General features: G+C 38.4%; 1 protein-coding gene across 3 annotated transcripts in view; it reads right to left on the bottom strand.

Moving 5' to 3' along the window:
- Positions 1 to 13534, bottom strand: part of CSMD1 (CUB and Sushi multiple domains 1) — a 2734739-nt gene that overhangs the window by 670646 nt on the left and 2050559 nt on the right. The window lies entirely within an intron of this gene.

The raw sequence follows: 13534 nt of genomic DNA, 5'->3' as shown, positions 1-13534 counted from the left end.
TGCACTAAAAATGGACATTATAGCCTATGGATGCGCATATGTGCGCACTGGCATGCTCATGTATGCGTTTTTTTGCATATGCGTTTTTTTTTTTAACCATGGAATTTAGGGGTTTGGGTTAGAGTTAGGGTTAGTTAAGGGGGTTTAGGGTTAGGGTTAGGGTCAGGGTCAGGGTTAGGGTTGGGGTTTGGGTCAGGGTTAGGGTTAAGTATGGTTTGGTTAAGGGTTAGGGTCAGGGTTAGGGTCAGGATTAGGGTTAAGTATGGTTTGGTTAAGGGTTAGGATCAGGGTTAGGGTTAGGGTTAGGGTTAGGGTCAGGGTTAGGGTTAGGGTTAGGGTTAGGGTCAGGGTTAGGGTTAAGTATGGTTTTGTTAAGGGTTAGGGTCAGGGTTAGGGTCAGGATTAGGGTTAAGTATGGTTTGGTTAAGGGTTAGGGTCAGGGTTAGGGTTAGGGTTAGGGTTAGGGTCAGGGTTAGGGTTAGGGTCAGGGTTAGGGTTAAGTATGGTTTTGTTAAGTGTTAGGGTCAGGGTTAGGGTCAGGATTAGGGTTAAGTATGGTTTGGTTAAGGGTTAGGGTCAGGGTTAGGGTTAGGGTTAGGGTTAGGGTCAGGGTTAGGGTTAGGGTTAGGGTTAAGTATGGTTTTGTTAAGGGTTAGGGTCAGGGTTAGGGTTAGGGTTAGGGTTAGGGTCAGGGTTAGGGTTAGGGTTAGGGTCAGGGTTAGGGTTAGGGTTAGTTAGGGTTTAGGGTTTGGGTTAGGGTTAAGTATGATTTGGTTAAGGGTTAGGGTCAGGGTTAGGGTTAGGGTCAGGGTTAGGGTTAGGGTTAGGGTCAGGGTTAGGGTTAGTAAAGTCATGGTTTGGGTTAGTGTGAGGGGCCACCTAATGTTGGAAAAAAACGCAAACGCGGTAAAAACGCACTAAAAACGCATACAAACGCATAAAAACGCTGCGTTTTTTTCATGCATGCTCATAAAAATGCTTGAAAAAAACGCAGCAGTTGTATGCTTTTGTATGTGTTTTTTCAATGCGTTTTTTTGCGGGAAAAACGCGCTGCAAAAAAAAGCAAGTGTGAAACTAGCCTTAAGGGGTGCAGTTTTTAAAACGGTGTGACGTTTGGATGTTTTCTGTTATATTGCCCCTCCAAACTCACTTCAAATGTGAGGTTGTCCCTAAAAAAATGGTTTTGTAAATTTTGTTGGAAAAATAAGAAATCGCTGGTCAACTTTTAACTCTTATAAAGTCTTAACAAAAAAATTGTGCTGATGTAAAGTAGACATGTGAGAAATGTTATTTATTAACTATTTTGTGTGACACCACTCTGATTTAAGTGTACAAAAATTAAAGGTTTGAAAATTGCAACATTTTCAAAATGTTTGCCAAATTTCCATTTTTTTCACAAATAAACACAAGTTATTTTGGAGAAATGTTATCACTAGCATTAAGTACAATATGTCATGATAAAAATTACTCAGAATCAGTGGGATTTGTTGAAGGGCTATAACCTCATAAATTGACAGTGGTCAGAATAGTAAAAATTGGCTTGGTCATTAAGCACCAAATTTGCTCTGTAACTAAGGGGTTAAAGCAAATATTTCAGAGTTTGCATAATCAAATAACCTTTATATGCTGCAATGTACATATTAAAAAAAACAGCAAAGACAAGAATAGTTAAGATATCCAATATAGTATCTAGGATATCATAGTATAAAAGCATTTGTGAATACTATTCATTTTTTGTGGAACTTGTGTAAAGTCAACATGCTCTGAGCAAATGGATATTTTAAATTCCATTTTCTGAAATATTGAATTTCAGATTATGGCATTATGTATTCTCATTAATAATATGGAAACAATATGTAGGTTTGCTAGCGTTGAAAGGAAAATGCTGCATTCTATATTATTGAAAATATCACAAGATAACTATAAATACTGATTTATATTTTATTATATTCAAATATAATTTCATAATACTTTGGTAAAGCATCATTTATTACCAAAAGCTTTCCTTTTGATAAAATATTGCATTCACCATATGGATGAAAATATGTGAACAGTGAACATTAATATTAACTTTTTGGGCATTCAATTACAATACCATTGGTGGTAACATGTAGTAGGGTCCCTTTCAGCTGTAGTAGACTTCATTATCCTGAGAAAACTTTCCAAAAAAATTTGCCTGAGAAAATTTATGCCCAAGCAATCAAAGAGTAATTGGGAGATTATAACAGACTCTGCCCATGATTGCTAGGCAGTACTAAATAGGGCTTCTATGAACCAGCATTGCACTTGCTACTCCGACTATCAGGTCCCCTGGCCCTGGTTTGAGTCACCAGAGCAGCTGCTGTACGGAGGAGTGGGCTGGTGGGAATAATTAGGCTGCCGAGTCAGAATAAGGAGGAAAGAGACAGGATTGGCAGGCTGAAGGATATCAACAACAGATTGAGGTAAAAAAATTAACAGGAATCAAATGGACTGAGCAAAAGCTGAAAAATAGGACTAAATCAGAGCAATTGGAACTATAATGGGCAATTCCTAGGAAAGAGTTGGGAGTTTTAGTAGGCTGCGATACTGACCCATTGGCCACAACAGGAAGCTAATTAGACCTGCTAGACAGCACACAATCCCATGTTACAGCTCCCAGTGCAGCACAAAAGATTATTTCCTTCTGTGAATGAACATTTTCCTTGAACATTAGATGATCAGCAGCCTTTTTGCACTCACACATTATCATAAAGTGATTTTTCTTACAAATGCTCATTCAAATTAATCTTTCAGTGTCAATGCTCCTTTAGACTTGCTAGGAAAATGATCTTTTATTACTTTATATAATGAGCTTGATAGTGCCCAGTCAGGCAGGTACTGTAGCTCTTGTCACTGACAGCCCTCAAACCTTTCTCTTTTGTTAATTATTCACTGTTCTACCATTCTCCTCCAGGTCTAAAATACTTCATTGATGAGGAGGATACATGCATAGTGACAGGCTTTGCTATGATCAACTTCCACAGCTATGGACTTGGCATGTACAGCCCTTTGTAATACATGGCAAAGATGGGAGATTATGTTGCCCCACTGATAAATGCTGGACTCGGCAGTCAATAACACCAATGGTGAGGAATTGAGGATTAGTAAAGCACTTGCCTTGATTGGGAACAATTACTGAGCACTTACAAGCTAATTTGTACACAGATTAAGGGTAAATTCATACTGGGCATTTTTGCTGCAGCAAAACCTGATCTTCTTGGCAGGAAAGAAGCAGCTGCAAAAATGCAGATTTAGGTGCACTTCTGGAGCTTTTTTTGGTGCAGATTTGGTGCGGTTTTTTTGGAGTGTTTTTTGTGTCTCTTTGTCCATGCTAATGTCCATCACTTTTCTGCAGAAATAACACTGCAAATAATGATACTGGCATTTTTGCAGCATTTTTTCAACACCCTTTCAACTCAATGGGTGAAAAACGCTGCAAAAATGCTGAAAGAAGTGACATGCTCTATGTCCAAAAAATGCAGCAAAGCACTAAATTCTAATGACACAAAAAAACAATATATGTGCAGGAGATTTCTTAAATCTCATTGACGTTGCTGGTACTGTAAAAAGCAGCTGAAAATTAACATAAAAAATGCAGCAAATATGCCCAGTGTGAACATACCATAAAAGGTAATTTTATTGGCAATTGTAGGTTTATTAATGTCTACATTTTTACATGTATTTAAGTCCGGTTCTGTAATTAATTCAATACGGAGTATTCATCTTACAGACTCTGTGGATGTTGTGAGTCACTGAAAATAAGAAGTAAAGCTTAAAAATGGCATCAAAATAATATCCCTATTCTCCTAGATTTTAAAGTAGGCATTATGCATTCCATTATGTAGGATTTTCTGGGCATCAGATAACTGTTACTTGTTCCATCAGAAGGACAGATATTTCAAGAAAAAAAGTTTCATCCGCATCGGAATGTGTCACCAAGTTTTTCCTATTTCATCTGAGAGCAGCATACCGTAAGAAAAAAGGCTCTAGTGATGTATCACAGTCTACTGAGTGCATCAGTTGTGACACAGTCAGAGCTTTTACATGTAGCATGTAGCAGAGTTCAGAAAGCTAACCCCTCCCACACTACAACTTTCTATGCACAATGTCTATTGACAGTAAGCTACTTATCAGAGGAGGGAATTGCGTTAGACCAGAGCATCAGTCCTGGCAGTGATAGTCTCTTGGTGATAAAACCATTTTTATATTAAAACTACAGAGCAATGTCCTCAGATTTCATAACAACCTTTTGGAAGATTGCCTTTAAGGAAAGTTCTGTGATTATGAACTATTATTTCCTCAACTTAAAAGTTTCTTATAATTATTTTAGCCTTCCAGTTTGCAAACACTCTTTTGTTGGCTTGGCACAATTGTATTTATGTGATTAATGTGAATGCTCATTTTATCTCATGATTCATTTCCATAGAGCCTATTTTATGAAAGCAAAATAGACATGTTTCCTGCGCTACTTTTAATTTCTTCCCTCTACATATTTCTCCTTTAACCTTCATTTTTCTCTGCTTTTGTTTTTGTGCCCATTAGTCTTACAGTGAAAGGCAGACAGCCAGTTGTTAAGCATAAAAATGAATTACCCCCTAAAACCTTCAGAAATATAAGCAGCATAGCAGGAGAAGCATTTTTTCTTCAGCTCTGCCAGCAGGTGTATGATACTCTCTCTTGTGTATAGGTAGCATGCCGATTCATAGACGAGAGATTTACAGTTAAAAAAAATGTGGTATTTCCATATATTGTTATTTTAGATGCATTTATTTAATCTTGCTGCATTTTAGAATGAAATAAAATGAAATGGCTAAGACTCCATATAAGATTTTATTCCTCTGAATTGTATAAAGCAAAGACATGTAATTTCTATTTCCTATCATTAGGGAGCATTTCAGCTACTGCAGTACTGTACACTGCAGTTCTGTATGTTATGACTGCCCAAAGCATTTGAATCTGCACTCTAGTGGAAAGGAATTTATTCTTGATGGCACAACCAAGTAGTACTGTTGCCACAACTGTCCAAAGTAGTGTTTTTGAAAAGATAAGGGAAAGTGACATATTGTTTTACAGCTGCAGTATGTTTTCTGGCCACCTTCTGTCATTTGCCATATAGCATAGGTAAAATAGTGACTTTCCATTTCTTATGAAAAGTAGGACAAATGATATTGAGCAGCTATAGGCCCCTCTACATTTAGCAAAGCACCAGCTATCCCGACCACAATATGACCCGGTCAGGATCGCTGGTGCATCGCTAAATGGTCACTAGTGAGCTGCCAAACAGGCAGATCTCACTAGCGATGCAGCAGCGCTCGGCGGTCGCTCTTACCTTTCCGATGCGGCGATTATGACGTCGTCCCGCCCGTATCCACGCGTTGCTCGTCGGCGCCAGCAGGAAGCCCAGCAGGAAGCCAATGATGAGAAATGGACCAGGCCGATCTCACGCGATCAGCGATAGCCAGCGGAGGAGCCGGTCGGAGGTAAGCATCACATGTAGCGATATTGCTAGCAATATCGCTGCTGTGTCACAAAATCGGTGACGCTTTAGCGATATCGCTATGTGTAAAGCCCACTTATGACTACAGTAAAAGAGCCACAGAGCACACTTCACCGCTTATCGGCAGTAGCCAACACGTTTTCTGGACGGTCACTTTGATGGTAACCCATATCTTTTCACATATAATGAGCAAGTGATGAATCCCTGTTGCGATTGTGGACCTTAATTCATACAGATAAAATCTTGAGGAAGGCTGAATAGATGAAACGTTGATTATTGTCTGTATCACATATTTTTGGTCCGATATCATAGTTTTCTGGATAAATAAACATTGGATTCATTTAATACAGTGTGCCGAGGTTTTTCTATTATATACAGTAAAAGAGCTTACTTAATGGGGTATTCCCACCTCCAGATCCCATCCCTATATGTAGTAGGAATAATAATAATAATAATAATAATAATAATAATAATAATGATAATAGAAAATACATCCAATTATAAGTGTAGTATAGTTTTTCTAATTAGCAATGCCACTTACCTCAAGTGCAGGGAATGCATTGGCTTAGGTATTCATGGTTATGACTACTAACAACTATCTAAAGGTCCCGATACATTTAGCGATGCACCAGTGATCCCGACAACGATACGACCTGGTCAGGATCGCTGGGGCATAGCTAAATGGTCTCTAGTGAGCTGCCAAACAGGCAGATCTCACCAGCAACGTAGTGATGCTCGGTGGTCGTTGCTTACCTGTCAGATGGCAGCGATGATGACGTCTTCCGCCTGCGTCCATGCGTCACTCAACTCCACCAGCGAGACTCCAGCAAGAAGAAAATGGCCCAGGACGTTCTTGCACGATCAGTGACATCCAGCGGGGGGGCAGTCGGAGGTAAGTGTCACATGTAGTGAGATCGCTAGCGATATCGCTATGTGTAGAAGGCCCTTTACTGTTAGTTTGTGAGTTGCCATGGAAATGGATATCTAAGCTATTGCAATGCTCTGCACATGGAGTAAGTGACATAGTTAATCAGAAGAATTACACTGCAATTATAATTGGGGTATTTGCTAATATTGTTTTTATTATTGTAACACCTATTATAGATTGGGACATGAAAGTTAAAAGTAAAAATAAATCACATAAGATTTGTGCTAAAAAATGAATATTTTTTTTGTGAAATTTTTCATGGAATCTTTAAGGCTACCTTTGCAATTCATTTTATTGTGGTGGCATGATGTTAGTTTGTAGTATATACAGAAATTTAAATTGCACTACAGTACATACAGTGGGATTGATTCATCTAAGCATTTAGGCCAGAATACTGGATTGAAAAGGTTTGAAAAATCATAAAATGTTGGCACAGCTAGATGCTGTTCACGAGGTTCTCACAACATTTTTGCCCTGCATTGAAACAGTGGGCAGAGGTGAGGCAAGATGACCGCAAGGCAAACCACGCTCTTCAAGTTTATAGTAGACGGCAGCATTCCTTACGTCATAAATCATACACCAGTCCCCAAGTGGAGCAAAATGTACTGGAGTAACATTTGCTGTGAGGCGTACACATGGATGCACGCCACTTTCAGACATTCTTGGTTCATTCAGAGGCATGTATCTCTTAATGAATTAGGTGTGTCTGACTCCAGTACAGTACATTTCCTCATTAAGACTGACCTGCACATCGGTGATGAATTGTGACCACAATGCTATGATTTGTGGCACTTTAATGATGTCTTTTGTATCAAAGGCATTTTTTTTTAAACAAAATATGTCAGGTATTTTTCCCATCGCTCATCTAGATGATAAAAGCATGCACAGAATGACAATAAATAAGATTTCACCAAAACAGCCTTTAAAAAGCACCTGTCCATGTTTCGGCAAAGGCAGAAAATGAGACCGAGCAATTGCAATAAAGTATAGCGTGTTTTACTTTGTCTACAGCAGTAAAAAACAATGCAAACTTAGTTAAATGCCTCAAGTTTAGCTATTAGGTCCTATCCTAAGAGGTGCCCACAACGTTATCATAAATTCCTTTCTCTACTCTTAGGCTATGTGCCCACGTTGCAGAAATGCTGCGGAAATATCAGCAGCATTTCCGCAAATCCCGCCGCAGGAAAAATGCATGCAAATTCACATGCGTTTTCCCTCAGATAACAAGCATTTTTCACGCGATTTTTGCATGCAGAATTCAAGTGCATTCCAAGCGATTTGAAGCATCGCTTGGAATGTAATTGACAGGTTGGTCACACTCATCAAACATAGTGTTTGACGAGTGTGACCAACTTTTTACTATTGATGTGGCCTATGCAGCATCAATAGTAAAACATAGAATGTAAAAAAATAATGAAAAAATGTAAAAAAAAGGTTATTCTCAGTTTCCGACGGCCCGATATCCTCCGCGGCGCTCCTGGCATTCCGGTCCCAGTAATGACGTCACACTCGCGAGAGAGCAATGTCATCAATGGCATTTCGCGCAAAGCATTACTGGGACCGGAAGGTGTTGGGCACATGGTGAGAGGCAGGAAAGAGTCCCGGGGCCATCGGAAGATGAGAATATGATTATTTTTTATTTTTATTCTATTTTTACAGGATTATGCTATCCAGGGCCTGGAGGACAGTCTCCTCTCCTCCAGACCCTGGGTACTATCCGCACATTGAGCGCTCATTTTACGCATGGTGGGCATAGCCCACCATATTATAAAAAAAATAAAGATTATTATTATTATGCGTAAAATTTCGCATAAAGAATGAGCATGCTGCGGATTTTACCATAATGTGATTCCGCAGCGGAAAAATCCACAGCATTAGCACAGCATTGTGGAATCCCATAGGATTGCATGGGATGTGTTTTATTTTGATTTTCGTGGTGATTTCGTGGCGGAAAATCGCCGTGAAAACGCTTTAAAAACTACGTGTGCACACAGCCTTAAACTTAAATACATAATTCATCTGTTGTAATATGGCATCTTGTTTAGTGAAGAGTGAATGTACTCAGATAAAGTCTTATATGAGCATGCTCGGGTGTTATCTGAGTACCTTGGGTGTGCTTGTATCGTTTGAGTCCCTGGTGCTGCATGATTTGCTGCTGTTAGAGAGCCTTAACATTTGTGGGGATTCCTTAACAAAAGCATCAGGATCCCATCAGGATCATGTTGCCCTCTCTAGTATTGTTCCATTTTATAGAGATTCTCTGCTGAGGAAACACTGGTGCTGACAAAATATGGAGGCACATGTAACAGCTAAATAATAATTAAATATCTGTATTTTAAGAAGTGATAAACTATGACCTTTTGCTTTTAAATGGTCACACCTGGACTTAGATGAGAATACCTTTTAAAATTTTAACTGAATAAATGCAAAGAAATAGATTTATGTATCAGTTTATGCTCTAGCAAGATTAACCATATATGATGTCCTTAGTCTCAGACAAAATCTCATCTACTGAATGTCACAATAGCTCTTATCAGTACATCACAGATTCCTAACACTATCTAGGTCATTTATGTGAATCCAGTGCTCCAGTCACAGACATAATATGGAATGTTCAAGAGTTGTAAGCACACAACTCAATTTTTCCCTTGAGAAATTCCATTATACTCAAACCCTTATGAGACAGGAAATTGAAAAGTCACTTACTTGTGGAAAACATCACATGATTCTCTTTAAATGCTGAATGCACATTTGTCACAGTGTTGTATTTCCTACAGTCTGGCTTTCAATAAAGGAGAATCATCAGGGAATGTACTGCCTGCATATGTTATGTACATTACTACTTTGCACCTGTACACGTCAGCTATAACAAAAACTCTGTGGTCAATGTTTTTTATTTTACATTGTTAAATGCTATTAAAAAGATGCTGCAATACCTTAATAATATAAGGATAAAAGGGTATAACTTTTCTATTAAGAAGCTAATAAAAACTTAGTGACAATGCATCTTTAGACTATACAACACACCTTGCTGCAACCCATACAAAACACTTTGGTGAAGCTTTTTAGGTTTTGTACCACTACTGTTCTGTCTCTGACATAATTCATGATCTTTGACTGTCTGCTTGTTTATAGATATACAATGATTTGCTGTGAATATCCATAATATTCAGTTTCAGCCGTAGATTTAGTGTTTTCATTGTTTTTGGCACCATGTAGTGACCAGAGTCATTACTGCAGTGTCATTGTGTATTTACTTTCACTTTCGCTTCTATATTTTCCCTATCTTCACAATGCTTCCTGGGAAAGCTTGCAAAGCACCCTGGTAAGTTTGCAAAGCATTATGGTCTAGTCCAGCCCCATTTTTCCATCCAGTTCTCCCTTTTCTCTCAAGCCTGCATTCTGGGAAGATCTAATTTCTCTTCCCCCTTGTGTCAGCATCGCTGGTAGGTAACCACACTTCCTATATCTAATTCCTATCTCATACTACCCTGCTTAGTTAGCTCTCCCCTGGTTAGCTATTAGTGCAGATAATCTAAGTTATGTATATTATGTATTCCTATGAACCGAGTACTGATTGTATTTATATGTTTTACTTTTAGTTTCACCACATCAATATACCACTACATTCAATAAAGCACAGATTGAACCTACAGTCTCATTATTGGACCCCCAGTATAGCAGTTTAGCTGCTTGTATAAGCTACATGAATTCCGTTCATTTAGTGAGGACAGAACAACTACTAATAATAATAATAATTATAGTAGGAGTGTTTGTTTTTTTGCCATAACAGTAGTGACTAGTGATGGTGTTATCCATGCATGCTTGGGTGCTAACAGAGGGTCTTCGGAGGGTTCGGACACTATGTTCAAGTACCCGCAGCTGCATTTCTTGTGGCTGTTGAATAACCGCAAAACATACAGGGATTTCCTGTTTGTTAGGTAATCCCTGTATATGTTGGGGCTGTTGAACGGCCATGAGACATGCATGCACGGAGACTTCAAAATATTTTTCGAGTACCTTCAAGACACTCGATTAGCACTCGAGCATGCATGGTTAACACCTTACCTAAGCACATTCCCTCATGACTTGTAGTGATCAATAAAGAGAGGACATGGCAAAAACATATTACTTGATTTTTGGATCCAGTAAATCAAAATAATATTACTCTTGTACTATGTGAACTACTTGATGATTGAATCTTTAAAAATTCTATTTCAGCAGGTTCAGGAAAATTGATCCAAAAATATAATTTGCAGCAAATCAGTTATGAGCAAATTGTTATACTACAAACCCTACAAGTGCCCTGAAAAGTCATATAAAAATCCTTGAGGCCATCTAAGATTGTGTGCATTCTTTTGCAAGCTCTTTAACTCTTTCATGACCATGAGATTTTCCCGTGATCATGTGACGGGGCATCAATGGGTGGGGTTTGTGACATGCTTCCTGTAAGCATGAGTTAAATGGGGCTGTCAGAGATTAACAGTGGCATTTAACATGTTAATACCTGCGGGTGTATTGCAAATCCAAATGCGGCTTTATGGGCACATGACAGCTGAGCAAATAAGCTGCCATATGCCAGAAAGGATTCAAATCCAAATGCAGCTTTATGGGTACATGACAGCTGAGCAAATAAGCTGTCATGTGCCAGAAAAGATGCAAATCCAAATGCAGCTTTATGGGCACGACAGCTGAGCAAATCTGCTGTCAAGAGCCAGAAAAGATGCCATCTCAGCGCCAGAACCTGCATCAAATATTGGGACATGACTTATGAAGTAGCTACAGTTGTGCTCAAAAGTTTACATACCCCGTAAACTGTGTGCTGTTTTGCATATTGTAGGTGAGATGCATTTGTCACAGGTCACAGGTGAGGATATATCCTTTAGTAGCCATTCAAACCCATTTGTCTCAACTTCTGTGCATGTTATAAGGCTAAAATAAGCAGGATATATAAACTTTTGATCAGGCCAAAATTACCAGGATATTTAAACTTTTGATCAGGGTCATTTGGATGTTTTGTTTGTCATTATGATTTAAAAAGAGAAAACACAGTAGTTTGTCAATAAATGGCTTCACCCAACAACTAACTATGAGTGGAGAAAAGATTTTTGTGTCATCATTTATATTCTCTGAAAAAAGGACAAGAAAGCAAAAATTCTGCAGGGGTATGTAAACTTTTGAGCACAATTGTATAGATCATGTCATGAAGAACTTAACAGAAGTATAGCCTTAGAAATGTCAAAGTAACTTCACCATTGTGAAAGATACAAACCTGGCAGTAACCAACAGCCCATTTGATATCTCAGACTTTTCATGCTTTAAGAAAAAAACTGTCCAAAGATGTGTAATTAGGCAGGCGGTTTGTGGAGAACACTTACTTAAACTGAAAGTGTAGCTGTCCGAAATATAATGAGAGATATATGCTCCACATTGCCCTTACTTCTTCCCTACTAAAACACTTACTAGAGGCAAAGGAGACTAACTGCAACCTGTGCTTGATGGCACTTGTGATCGGATTGCTGGTACCACTGATCGTTGTGCTTATGCTGCTGCAAGTGACTTCCATATTCTTAGCCATGGTATGTTTTTTTTCTTTGACATCGCCCAATCAATTTATATTTCCACTTCTTTTAACATAAAGTTTATATAATACTATAATTAACCTTTAACAAATTTTTCAACTTCCATTATTCATCCCTTGCCAAAAAAAGATATAATGGGACATGCTATATAGCTAGGTTTATGTACAGAATGTGGTTTCAGGGAATAATATAAGTGTGGAGTTGTATGCTTGTCAAATTTGACTAGAGGTACAAATAGGCATAAAATGAAATATTAATAAATGCTAGATAGGCACTTGTCCAAAATGCTGTCATATGCAATGTGTTTCTGTATTGTTGTGCCATGTGTCGATTTATAACTTGTCTGGTAAAACAAAAAACTTATGTATGATATCCAGCGTTTGCGAGGTTAACAGTTAAAGCTAAATGGGCAGATTTTGGATAATTTTCGTTTGATTTTTTTTTTAAAATTGAACAAGGAAATAAAAAATTCAGTACAGTCACATGTGACAACCAAGCATTTTCAATATAATATGGGATGTATTAGTTACAATGCATTATTGGGTCCCATATCCAGCAGCACTGAGGTCATGTAAGCCTTCTACAGCTGGTAAAATCCTCTGCAGTGTGTGAAATGGAGTTGTGCTTTTTTTAAATTGACAAGAATTGCAAATTGAAATGTCTAAAATGCAACAAGAATTCTATTCACTCATCTCTAATAGCTAAGATTAATAGTTTCATTCGTTTAAGTCATCTTATAAAAAACCTATAACCTAATATTTTTCTCCAGAAGAAAGCAAAAACCCCTCAGGATGGATGCTAATTATCCCATATTAGGAAAAAAAAATCCTTCTAGATGCCACTTCTTACAATAAGACTAGATCCTTTGATCAGCGATCCATCACAACCTCTAGTACTCATAACTGGTAACATATTTTTTTTTCAACAGAGACTTTGAGATGTTCTTTGTACTTTTTCAGCAAATCCCAACAACATGTGGCAGAGAGTTCCAAAGTCTCAGTGCTCTTGCAGTAAGAATCTCCATCTGTGATAATAATTAACCCTTTTCTCCTATAGGCATAGAGGATACTTCTATGGCATTATTGGTGGGCTAGGTGTAAAATGATTAGAATGATCTCTGAACTTTGTTTGAGAGTCCAGCTCACCCACGTCTGACCTCACCGCACCTCAGACTCGGATCCGGCCCCGGCCCCGGCCGCACAGCAGTAATAAAAGAAGAAATGATCCAGCTGAAGTGCTCTGGTGATTTATTGAGTGCTGTTCAGACAACAGAACATTGTTTACGCGTTTCTGGCTAGACGCCCTTAATCATGATTAAGGGCGTCTAGCCAGAAACGTGTAAACAATGTTCTGTTGTCTGAAGAGCACTCAATAAATCACCAGAGCACTTCAGCTGGATCATTTCTTCTTTTATGATCTCTGAACACTTTGTTTTTCCAATCTGAATAACCCCATATTTGATAACTTGTGGCCTGACTGGTGACTTCTGTAGTGGCAAAACTATGT

This window comes from Dendrobates tinctorius, unplaced genomic scaffold (genome assembly GCF_039654945.1).
Source record: "Dendrobates tinctorius isolate UK_male_01 unplaced genomic scaffold, ASM3965494v1 ptg000107l, whole genome shotgun sequence".
In the NCBI taxonomy this organism is placed as follows: domain Eukaryota; kingdom Metazoa; phylum Chordata; class Amphibia; order Anura; family Dendrobatidae; genus Dendrobates; species Dendrobates tinctorius.
The sequence above is the reverse complement of the archived record's forward strand: the minus strand, read 5'-3'. Positions and strand labels throughout refer to the sequence as shown.